Raw genomic sequence first — 10,861 nt, forward strand, 5'->3', positions numbered from 1 at the left:
TATAGCGAAATGATTCCTTTGTCCCTAGTAATCCCATAGTAACCTCCACGCACCCAGTTTTTTTCCTTCACTCCCATAATTTGCAACTGCCTATTTCATTATGGTTTATGTACTTAATGTCTGCATTCTTAGCCAGAGTATAAGCCCTGTATGGGCAGAAACCACATTTCTGAAGCAAGTTTTATTTAGCTTTAAACTACAGCTTGTAATAAGAAATCTGCATTTTAACAATTATACTAAGAGGATGATTTGAGAAACTCTGGACTAGACAATAAAACTTGAGACTTCATAGAGGATGTTTTATGCATGTTGCATTGTCAATGCCAAGGCCACACATATAATTGGTGTTAACATCCTTCCTTAGAATAGAGATGATGACACTTCTTGAAGAATGTTTTCCTATCATCTTTCTTCCTAGATCAAGTGGGGGGCGGGGCAAGTGCAGTTTTGTTACATGGGTATGTTGTGTAGTGGTGATGTCTGGGCTTTTAGTTAAACTTTTTGTGTCCTAGAATTTATTTCCTATTATTTCTTATTCTATTCCATTGCCTGGCCTCAATAGAAATTCAGCTCATTAATTAATACTTAATAAGAACCTTCTTTATGCCATTAACAACTTCCAATGTCACTTAAGATATCTGAATTGTATCCTATAAGCCAGATGAAATGCACACAATACAGGCAAAATCTATGATAACTGGGGACCCAATACAGATTGCTTAGTAGTAATATGAAATGCATATTAGTAGTAATAAGAAATGCAATACAGATTGCTTAGAAGCAATATGAAATGTAAACAATTCAGGCAAAATCTATGATAACTGGGACCCAATACATATTACTTAGTAGTAATATGAACAAACCTTTGAGCAAATTCATTCCTTTGCAAACCTGTAGAAGAATCTAGACTTTGCTCTTCAGATGATGAAATGTGCTGAATTGTGCTAAATCCCAAAACAGGATTTTTGAAGTTGTAGGATTCTATGTTAACCTTTCCATAAATACTCTATTCACTAATACTTTTAAACTTGCAAGTCTCTTACAAATTTCCACTAAATTAAAAAGAAATTGAGTTAACAGTAGTTTCTAAAATATATGGAATAAAATAGTCAAGAAAAGGCCAGTTTCAATGCCCAAATCACTATATTTTAATATGATAATTTATATTGCAATACAAAATTTACACCTAACTTCACGCAGCTTAAACCTGATCAAGATGACAACCTTCCCAAAGCACTGAGACTTCATGGCAGAATCCATGGGGGAAAAGCCAGTAGGGAGCCTGGCTGGGATTGAAGTTGTGGGCAAGAAGCTGTAGGAAACGGATTTTGACAAGGCCTGTGTTGTCCTTGGCCAGTTTCTGGTGCTAAAGAAAGATGAAGACCTCTTCTGGGAACGGCTGAAGGACACTCGTAGTGCCAATGCCAAGAAGTCCCAGGACTGCTTTGGACGCCTTCGAGAATGGTGCGACTCCTTGTTGTGATGCTCTCTGGGAAGCCCTCAATCCCCAGCTCTCATCCAGAGTTAGCAGGGACTCCGTCCCTGGTCCTCTACAAAGGAAAAGATTGCTATTGTCCTATTCACCTCCAGCATACTCCAGGGTCTTTTGGGAGTTTTCTCCCCTATTTCAACTTTTTTGGATTCTCACTCTTGCATCCCTCCGCCTTCCTCTTTCCCTTCCCAGTCACCTGGGGGTAGACACCAGCTTTCCTGAATGGATTCCTGACCCCGTCCCTTACCCCTACCCTCACTGTCAGTTCATTTGATACCATTTGACTCCTTTTTTGGCAGAATAGTCACTATCCTAGCAAAGATTTTTAGATAAATAAAGTCAGTAGCTTTCAAAAAAAAAAAAAAAAAATTATGGTACAGGGCAGGGCGCGGTAGCTCACGCCTGTAATCCCAACACTTTGGGAGGCCAAGGTGGGCGGATCACCTGAGGTCAGGAGTTTGAGACCAGTCTGGCCAACATGGTAAAACACCATCTCTACTCTAATTACAAAAATTAGCCAGGCTTGGTGGCTTGCACTTGTAATCCCAGCTACTCGGGAGGCTGAGGCAGGAGAATTTCTCGCTTGCAACCAGGGAGGCAGAGGTTGCAGTGAACCAAGATCATGCCACTACCCTGCAGCCTGGGTGACAGAGCCAGACTCTGACTCAAAATAAACAGATTATGGTACATACAATAGGATTAAAAAACCATCAAAATAGAAGTTTTGTCTCTAACAATAGTGCCTCTGTACACTTTAGTACTGAGTTCTAGGTGTCAATCATATATTAACTCATTAAATCCTAACAACAATCTTATGAGACTGGTATTACTAATATTCCCTCATTTAAAAAATGGAGAAACTGTAATTTACCTAAGACCATTGGATAAATTGTTTTGAATGAAATCTCAATTTAAGTAGTCTGTCTCCAGTGTCCACATGCTTTTAGCTACTACATGTGTATAGTGACATGGAAAGATATTCATGATATGCTAAATGAAAAAGAGTACTGGGCAGGGTGCGGTAGCTCACGCCTGTAATCACAGCACTTTGGGAGGTCAAGGTGGGTGGATCATGAGGTCAGGGGATCAAGACCATCCTGGCCAACATGGTGAAACCCTGTCTCCACTGAAAATACGAAAACTAGCCAGGCTTGGTGGCATGTGCCTGTAGTCCCAGCTACTTGGGAGGCTGAGGCAGGAGAATCGCTAGAACCCTGGAGGCAGAGGTTGCAGTGAGCTGAGATCGCGCCACTGCACTCCAGCCTGGGTGACAGAGTGAGACTCTGTCTCAAAAAAGAAAAAAAAAAAAAAGAAAAGAGTATTGTTCAACAGTATATTTTGAAAGAAAATAAATTTATGTGCATCCTTTCAAAAAAACAAAAAACAAAAAACAATTCCTAAGCATATAGGTGTGCCATTCATAATACTATAAATACTTTAATATATTTACTTAATCAAAAAGTTGCCCAATTTCTTAGGCATTTTTCTCTATTTTAGACGACAATACAAGTAATACACAAACAATGCTTTCTTCCTATAAATTGTTAAATAAAACACAACAAAACAATACATCCCAGACACTTCCTATATCATCCCAACCTTACTGTCTCATTCTTCTCAATTTTACCTTACATTTATGTAATGGATGAACCATTATTTATTCAATCATTCGCTTATATAATTGGCATTAAAATTGTATCCAATTTTTTTCTAACAAAATCAATACTGCCATAAATATCCTCCATCACTGATAATTGTACACATGTATAGTATTTCTTTTGAATAAAGAGATAAATGCTGATGTAGAACTGTTTGGCTGACATTTTAAATTTTAATTAACACTGTCAAAATGTCTCCTCAGGTAATCAAACTATTTTTATACTACCACCAACAACATATGAGAAGGTCTGTTGCTTTATACACTCCACAACTACAAATGGTTACACAAATTTTTTGGCCACTCTGATGGAAAAAAAGTATGCTTAATTATTATGTTAATTTTTATTTCCTCAATTATTAGTAGTGCTACTGGTTTCTTTTTTTTAAGGAGGGAACAGTTTTGTATTATTTATTTATTTATTTATGGCATTATTTTAGATCCAGGGTGTACCTGTGTAGGTTTGTCACATGAGTATATGGTATAATGCTGAGATTTGAGCTTCTGTTGAACCCATCACTCAAATAGTGAATACAGTATCACATGTTTTCATATAATTATTATCCATTTCTAGTTTTGTTGTTTTTTGTGTACTTTGTATAATTTTAAGTTTGGTTGTCTCTTTCTTGGCAGATGCTTCCTACACATCCTGGATATTAATATGTTATTGGTTATATGAACTGTAAATATTTTATTTCTGTTTTTCTAGTCCTTTAACATTAGTTAATATATTATTGCAACAGAACAAAAGTTAAATATTTTTATAATATTGAATCTTATATTTTCTTTCTGGCTTTCAAGTTTTTCTTGTAAGTTCCTTTCTTCCTCTGAAGTCATAAATATTTCCTATATTTTTTCTAATATTTCTTATAGTTTTGTATTTGAGATTTTAATACTTAGCTTTTAAACCATCTGAAATAAATTGTGTATATAATGAAAGACAAATTACAATTTTTCTTCTAATGACAGACTATTGTCTAAGTACTAATCACTAACTAGTCTACCCATTTCCAACTGACCTGAACTGCAACATAGTTCATAAACTAAATGCCCATAGTATTCAGAGTTCACTTTCTAATTCATCCCTGATGTTTATGTGGGCATAATTCTGCCTTCTTACACTTGTTGATTTTTATATAGCCTCGTTTATGTTTATTGTGATTTTTGATTGTGAGCTCACGGTCACTGGAACTTTATCTCTCAGACTTTTTTGAGACTCCAGTTCAAAGCATATTCTTCCAGAAAGCGTTTATATTTTGCATCCACTATCTGCATGGTGAATCCAGTATAAATTAAGTTACAGGTTTGAAGCTTTCAAGATCTCACTAATATGTGAATTTGGGCCTCAAACTTGAATTAGGTTGGGGTGAGAGCCCCCTAATTCTAGAGTTAGGAGTTCCTGGGAGATAAAATTATATTCCATCCATTCAGACCGAACATTGACATAAGCATATTTTTAGTTTATACTTTCACTTTTATATTTACAGTCCCTTGTGGTATTCAGCTTCCTAAGGCATCTGATCCAACCTCCCATCCTAGATGAGCCCACGGCCTAGTATCCTGAATCAATTGCATGCTTTCGTCTATTTGATTTATCGAAGTTCTAACCATCCCAGATTAATATGGAAACTAACTGTTTCTGGGCTTGCTTACCTCCCAAAAATTATACTTTCACTTTTTTCCCAGTCCCAGTGGATTTCCTTTACTTTCTTGAAAGATTAATCTTTATTTTTATTGTTATGTGGCAATTTTTTTCCCATTTAAGTCTATTTGCTTTCTGAGAATAAAATAGGCATATTGGCTTTCTTGTGGTTAATATTTCAATAGTTTATGAGTGTCTAATTTGTGTTGCATATGCGTAACTTTTTCTAAAATTCCGTTCTGACAGTCTTGTCTTTCCGCTGGAGAGTTGGGGCATTTACATTTATGAAGACTATTAAAATGTTTAGAATTATTTCAGCTGTCTAACTGCAGGTTTAGATACTCTGATTATTCTATGCCTTTCTTTTCCTTCCTTCCTCCCTCCCTCCCACCCTTCCTTCTTTCCTCCCTCCCTCCCTTTCTTTCTTTCTCCCTCCTTCTCTCCCTCCCTCGCTGTTTCCCTCCCTCCCTGCCTCCTTCCCTCCCACCTCCCCCTCTCTTTCTTTTCCTTCCTTCCCTCCTTCCTTCCTTCTTTCCTTCCTTCCCTCCCTCCTTTTCTCCCTCTCTCTCTCCCTCCCTTCCCTCCCTCTTCTTCCTTTCTTCCTTCCTTCCTTTTTCTTTCCCTTTCCTTCCTTCCTTCCTTCCCTCCTTCCTTCCTTCCTTCCTTCCTTCCTTCCTTCCTTCCTTCCTTTCTTTCTTTCTTTCTTTCTTTTTCCTTCTTTCTCTTTCTCTCTCTCTGTCTTTCCTTTCTCTTTCTTTCTTAGTTTTGCTCTTGTGGCTCAAGCTACAGGGCAATGGTATGATCTCAGCCAAAGGAAGCTCCACCTCCCGGGTTCAAGCAATTCTCCTGCCTCAGCCTCCCAAGTAGTTGGTATTGCAGGCACATGCCACCACACCCAGCTAATTTTTGTATTTTTAATAGAGATGGGGTTTTGCCATGTTGGCCAGGCTGGTGTCAGGCTCCAGACCTCAGATGATCCACCTGTCTTGGCCTCCCAAATTTCTGGGATTACAAGTGTGAGCCACCATGCCCGGCCTCTTTTCCTTCTTTCTTCTGAAGTGTTCAGAGTTTCTATTTTTTCTCTAGCGGATTAAAAATTAATCACTCTAGTTGTATTTTTAAAACTTTTTACTCCTAAAACTTTAGTGTAAATACTTAAACTAATGAAGGTGTAAGGCTGATCCTTTTATTTTTGCTCTTAAACAATAATATAAATACTTAAGAATGGTTTGATTGATCATCTGATTTCTGCATTATGTTATTATTATTTGATATTTTTGTTCTAATTTGTTTTAAATTACTGTGTTCACCTTACGTCACTTATTCACTATAACTCACAGAACACAGAAGAGCCATTATACTCACCATTACAGTTTATAACAGCAAATGCAAACAGATTAATCAGCAAATGATAAACAATGCTGAGAGAAACCAGGCAGGAACTTCTAATTATTCTCTCCCGGTAAAGTTCTATGAACGGTCCTACTTTAATTCTCTCACCAACAATGTGTGAAAAAATGCATGAAATATTACCGACCAGGGAAGCTTGCTCTCACCTTGTCCACAACTTTTGTTAGAGGTTGTTCACATAAATATGGAGCATCGATATCAGCCACAACCTTAGTTACTCATTCTCCCTTTGCTGTCTCAGAGACCAAACTGATACAGCGTGGTCCAAGGTTCCCCATCATTAATCACATTGTCGGCATAAACCATCTGACCTGGATCTGTGCCCCAGGTACACAAAGACACTCTTATCAGGCCTGATATTCCAGAGCTTGGAGGTTGTTTCCCAGGAGACTGTTCAAAGACCAGTCTTTTATTTAGAGACACAGGGTTTGCACATCCCAAGCTTGCTAAGTCAGCCCTTTCCTCCATACCATCTATGTGGGGTTCAATCCCATGTGAGGCCCCTCGGAATTGGGCCTCGCCATATGGTGAGCTTGAGCCCGGACACAGTTTCTCGTTGCAGGCAGTCGAGATCGGGGAAAGTTAAACTGAGATCAAAGGATATCTAAAAGCAACTTTGCTAGACGATAAGATGATACCTATGTGGTCTGAGAAGACATTGTGTTTATTTTCTGTTTCTGCTTTTTATGACTTTGTCTACCCATTTGCTGGGTCCTGTGCTTGTTCTTGTGACTGCTGTTTGCACAGTTAACAGGCTTACTGCCTCTCTGGTGCCCTGCATAGATAGTTAACTTTTTAACTTTAGCCTTCACTGCTGTTTGCACAGTTAACAGGCTTACTGCCTCTCTGGTGCCTTGCATAGATAGTTAACTTTTTAACTTTAGCTTCCCCCAACCTGATAATGAGACCCGTCTGGATGACTTGATTGTATCGGATTATGTACCTGATTTTACTATTGTGTTATCTGCTGCCTAAGCTTGTATCCCAGGACTTTCTGTTCCCTTTGATGTATGAGATATTGGTGTCTGTTCCTGCAAACGAAGTAGGACAAAGATATATATACTAACTGTGTGCAAAAATAAATTTGTCACTTAACAAAAGCTTACGTGACCCTCCGGACCTCTCTATGCTTTCTCTCTTTTCTTCCAGCGCACTCCCCTATTCAGGTTGGAACCCTCTTGCTGGCCAAGAGTCCCCGGCAGACGTGCCGGCCGAGTGGGAGCCCAGACATCTACATTATTACTATTTTATATAGGCAGTTGGTTTGTTCAGATTTACCCATTTATTCAGCAATTTCACTGACCGATATTTTTTCTTCTATCTCAAACTACTTTTTCTGTGATATTGTTTATTTTTGCTTAAGTGTATTTCTAACAATTTCCTTAATGAGGGTTTATTACTAGAAACCTCTCTGTTTTGGTTTGTTTTAAAATGTGTGTATTTTGTCCTCATTCTTAAATTAAAATTTAGCTGGATATAAAATTGGAAGTCAAAAATTATTTCTCTCACTATATTAAAAATATAGATTCACACTATCAGATTTTATTTTTACTATTGAGCAGTTGTGATCAGTTTGTCAATTTTTAAAGTTAAACTATTTTTTCTCTTTTAATCTTATCCTTCTCTTTTTCTGTAATTTTGGAGTATTATGTACTTTCACTATCAGTGTCTAGAGGACTCTTTATGTTTATCATTGATATATCTTCATTGTGCATCCTGAATCTGAGAGTTAGGTCCTTTAAAATTCAGTTCTATAAAATGTTCAGTCATATCTCTTTGAATATTTCCTTTCTTCCATTCTTTTATTTTTGTATTTCAAGTAAATATACATTAGACTGTTTATTGTGTCCTTCCTGCCTTTTAATCTTTCTTTCATATTTGCATACATTAATTACCTGCTTTATATTCTCTATAATTGATTTCTTTCTATTTCTTTTCTTTTCTTTTTTTTTTTTGAGACACAGTCTTGCTGTGTTGCTGAGGCTGGAGTACAATGGCATAATCTCAGCTCACTGCAACTTCTGCCTCCTAGATTCAAACGATTCTCCTGCCTCACCTCCCGAGTAGCTGGGACTGCAGGCTTGTGCCACTATGCCCAGCTAATTTTTGTATTTTTAAGTAGAGACAGGGTTTCATCATGTGCCCAGTTCTCTTGCTATGTTAAAAGTATAGATTCAAACTCTTTCAGATTGTGAATCTATATTTTTAATATAGATTCTGTGCCCAGTTCTCTATTAATTAATTTCTTTGAATTTATCTCCTAGGTCATTAATTCCCTCTTCAGCAATATACAATTAGTTATATAACACATCTGCTGCATTAAACAAAATCTTAATACTTTTGAAATTGTCTTCACTTATTTCCCAGATCTGATTGATTCTTGGTTTTTATAATATGTTGTTTCAATCTTTTATTTCTCATGATATACTTTTAAAAATATTTTAATCCTACTTAATATCTTTTGAATTCATTTACAGTTTAATTCTGTATTTGCATTTTCTACTGATTCTCCTTCATGGTAAGTTATTTTCCTGTGTGTTTGTAAATTTTGGAATTTGTGTTAATGGTCCACTGTTACTGATGGTGGTCCTTCACAGTGGCAATCTTGAGAGGTGTGAAGGTGATCTGACTTTATTCCTGTCATATACTCTTCAGCATAAAGAATCTACAACAGCCTTAAGTTAATTTCTCAGTTTGGGATTCCCTGAATATTTCTGGCAGTATATTTTGTGTTTAATTCTGCAGATATGCAGTCTCATGGAAGACCTTTTACTGTGCTTTCTTCTAGCATCCTGAGTTGCCAGTAAAACGTTTGACTCCAATCTATCATTAATTTCTTTTTTGGAAATATGCCATTTTCCCAAATCTGAACAATTCTGGAATTTCATACTAATAAAGGATCAGTGCAAAATATTATTCTATAATCTCACTGTGTGTGTTGCTACTTAATTCATTGGAACACTGTGGTCCATTTAATTTGAAGGCTCCTACTATATATATATTCTCTCAGTTCTGAAAAATAAAAATTTTCCCAGGGACTTCTTTAATAATTCCCCTTTCTCTTTTCTTTCAATTCTGCTAATCGCACCCTTTCATGAAATCAACAACTATTTCCCTCTCCCTTTTGGTGGGGAAAATTTTTGGACTTCCATTTTAATTAATGCTGTCTTTAATTAGCTTATAAAAAGATGGGAATTTATAGTGGGAGTGGGAATTGTAGATAGCAAAAGTATAGAAATGTAGGGCTATAGTGGATTTAATGTTTAACACATGTAATATATAAAATATTATTGTATATAGTGTTATTCATTATTTTTCTGCTACGAAATATAATTAATTTGAAAATTATAGATAGAATAAATCACTATATGGCATGGCATAAGCAATATATACAAGGAATCAGCAAAGAGAAGGTTGTCTTTTGATGCAGTACAAGGATAGCAATTGAAATATCCACAGCAAACAGGAAAAACAGTTTCCAACTTCCAATGCAGCATTTATTTAGACTCACCAGAATTCTTAATTTGATTAATTATGATCATCTGAACTTCCAACCATTTTCTGTTTTTAATCTGAATTATTCTATGCAAAATCTTGGGACATTAAAATTTCTTAATAGTTTCCCATATACAATATAACTGTGAAGCAATTGGCTTCATATTCTAATTCCAAAAGGCAATATGTCATGATTAGTGATGGAGAGTGAAGATATTTAAGCAATGAGTCAGAAGTATTGTGAAGTGATGACTTAAAAAGATTTGGAGGTGATATATCAAGTTCTTCCCTGATGTGTATGGAAAGCAGTGATTTTAACATGTCACTAGAAAATGATTACATATCTCATAATAAATCAGAAACAATCTAGAATGTTAAGTGCTGAAATATTAGGCCAAACAAACTATTAACAGAATGAGTTTCCTATTGTGTTCAGCAAAATCTGATTTTTTAAAAAAGATGATCTTCAAAAAATAGAACAACTGGCTGTTTGTCTTATCCAATATAAAGTTATGTGGTATTCTTCAAGAATTCCTGAGACCCTCTGGCTAGGACTACATGTACTCTTACGAGTCCTCATATACTGTTTCATCAGTTAGGAAGTTGTAAATAAAGAATCATAACAGTGACATGCAGAATTTATTCATAGAACGTTATTTTAGCCCTATCTCCATATTTATGGCTGTAGAAAAAGAGCCAAAAATAGGAACACGTGGCTCTTTGTAAATGTAACTTCTCAAAGAGAAAGGCTTATGTGTTATTATTTGTGTTTTCCCATTTATTAGTAGTAAGTTATTATTATAATGCATTATGGATATTACATATCTTAAAGGGCATGTGAAACTACATTAAAGAAATAAATTATATTTAAAAGTTAAAAATTTATAATTAAATTTTATTTCATATAAATGAGGTATTTCTAACATTAAATGTCTATAATGAACAGTGTGAAGACAATAGACATTTTAAATAAAAGCATTTGGCTTAACCCTTGAAAATAAAAATACATCAAAAACTTTAAATATTTTGAAAATTGAGTTAAAAAAATAACATTGCTCATTAGCTAATTTAGGTAGTAGCTTTTTTTGTATTCCCCATGTCTAAAATATCCAGAAATATACATGGTTTCTCTAGAATTTTTTTTTACCATGATGAAAAATCACCA

At 35.7% G+C, this 10,861-nt stretch overlaps 1 pseudogene; it reads left to right on the plus strand.

The window, feature by feature from the left end:
- The first annotated feature begins 1,216 nt into the window (after positions 1–1,216).
- LOC110568631 (barrier-to-autointegration factor-like) lies at positions 1,217–1,483 on the plus strand (annotated as a pseudogene).
- The last annotated feature ends 9,378 nt before the right edge of the window (positions 1,484–10,861 follow it).

This window comes from Aotus nancymaae, unplaced genomic scaffold (assembly GCF_030222135.1).
Source record: "Aotus nancymaae isolate 86718 unplaced genomic scaffold, 86718_ANA_hifiasm-v0.15.2.pri h1tg000029l, whole genome shotgun sequence".
Classification (NCBI taxonomy): Eukaryota; Metazoa; Chordata; class Mammalia; order Primates; family Aotidae; genus Aotus; species Aotus nancymaae.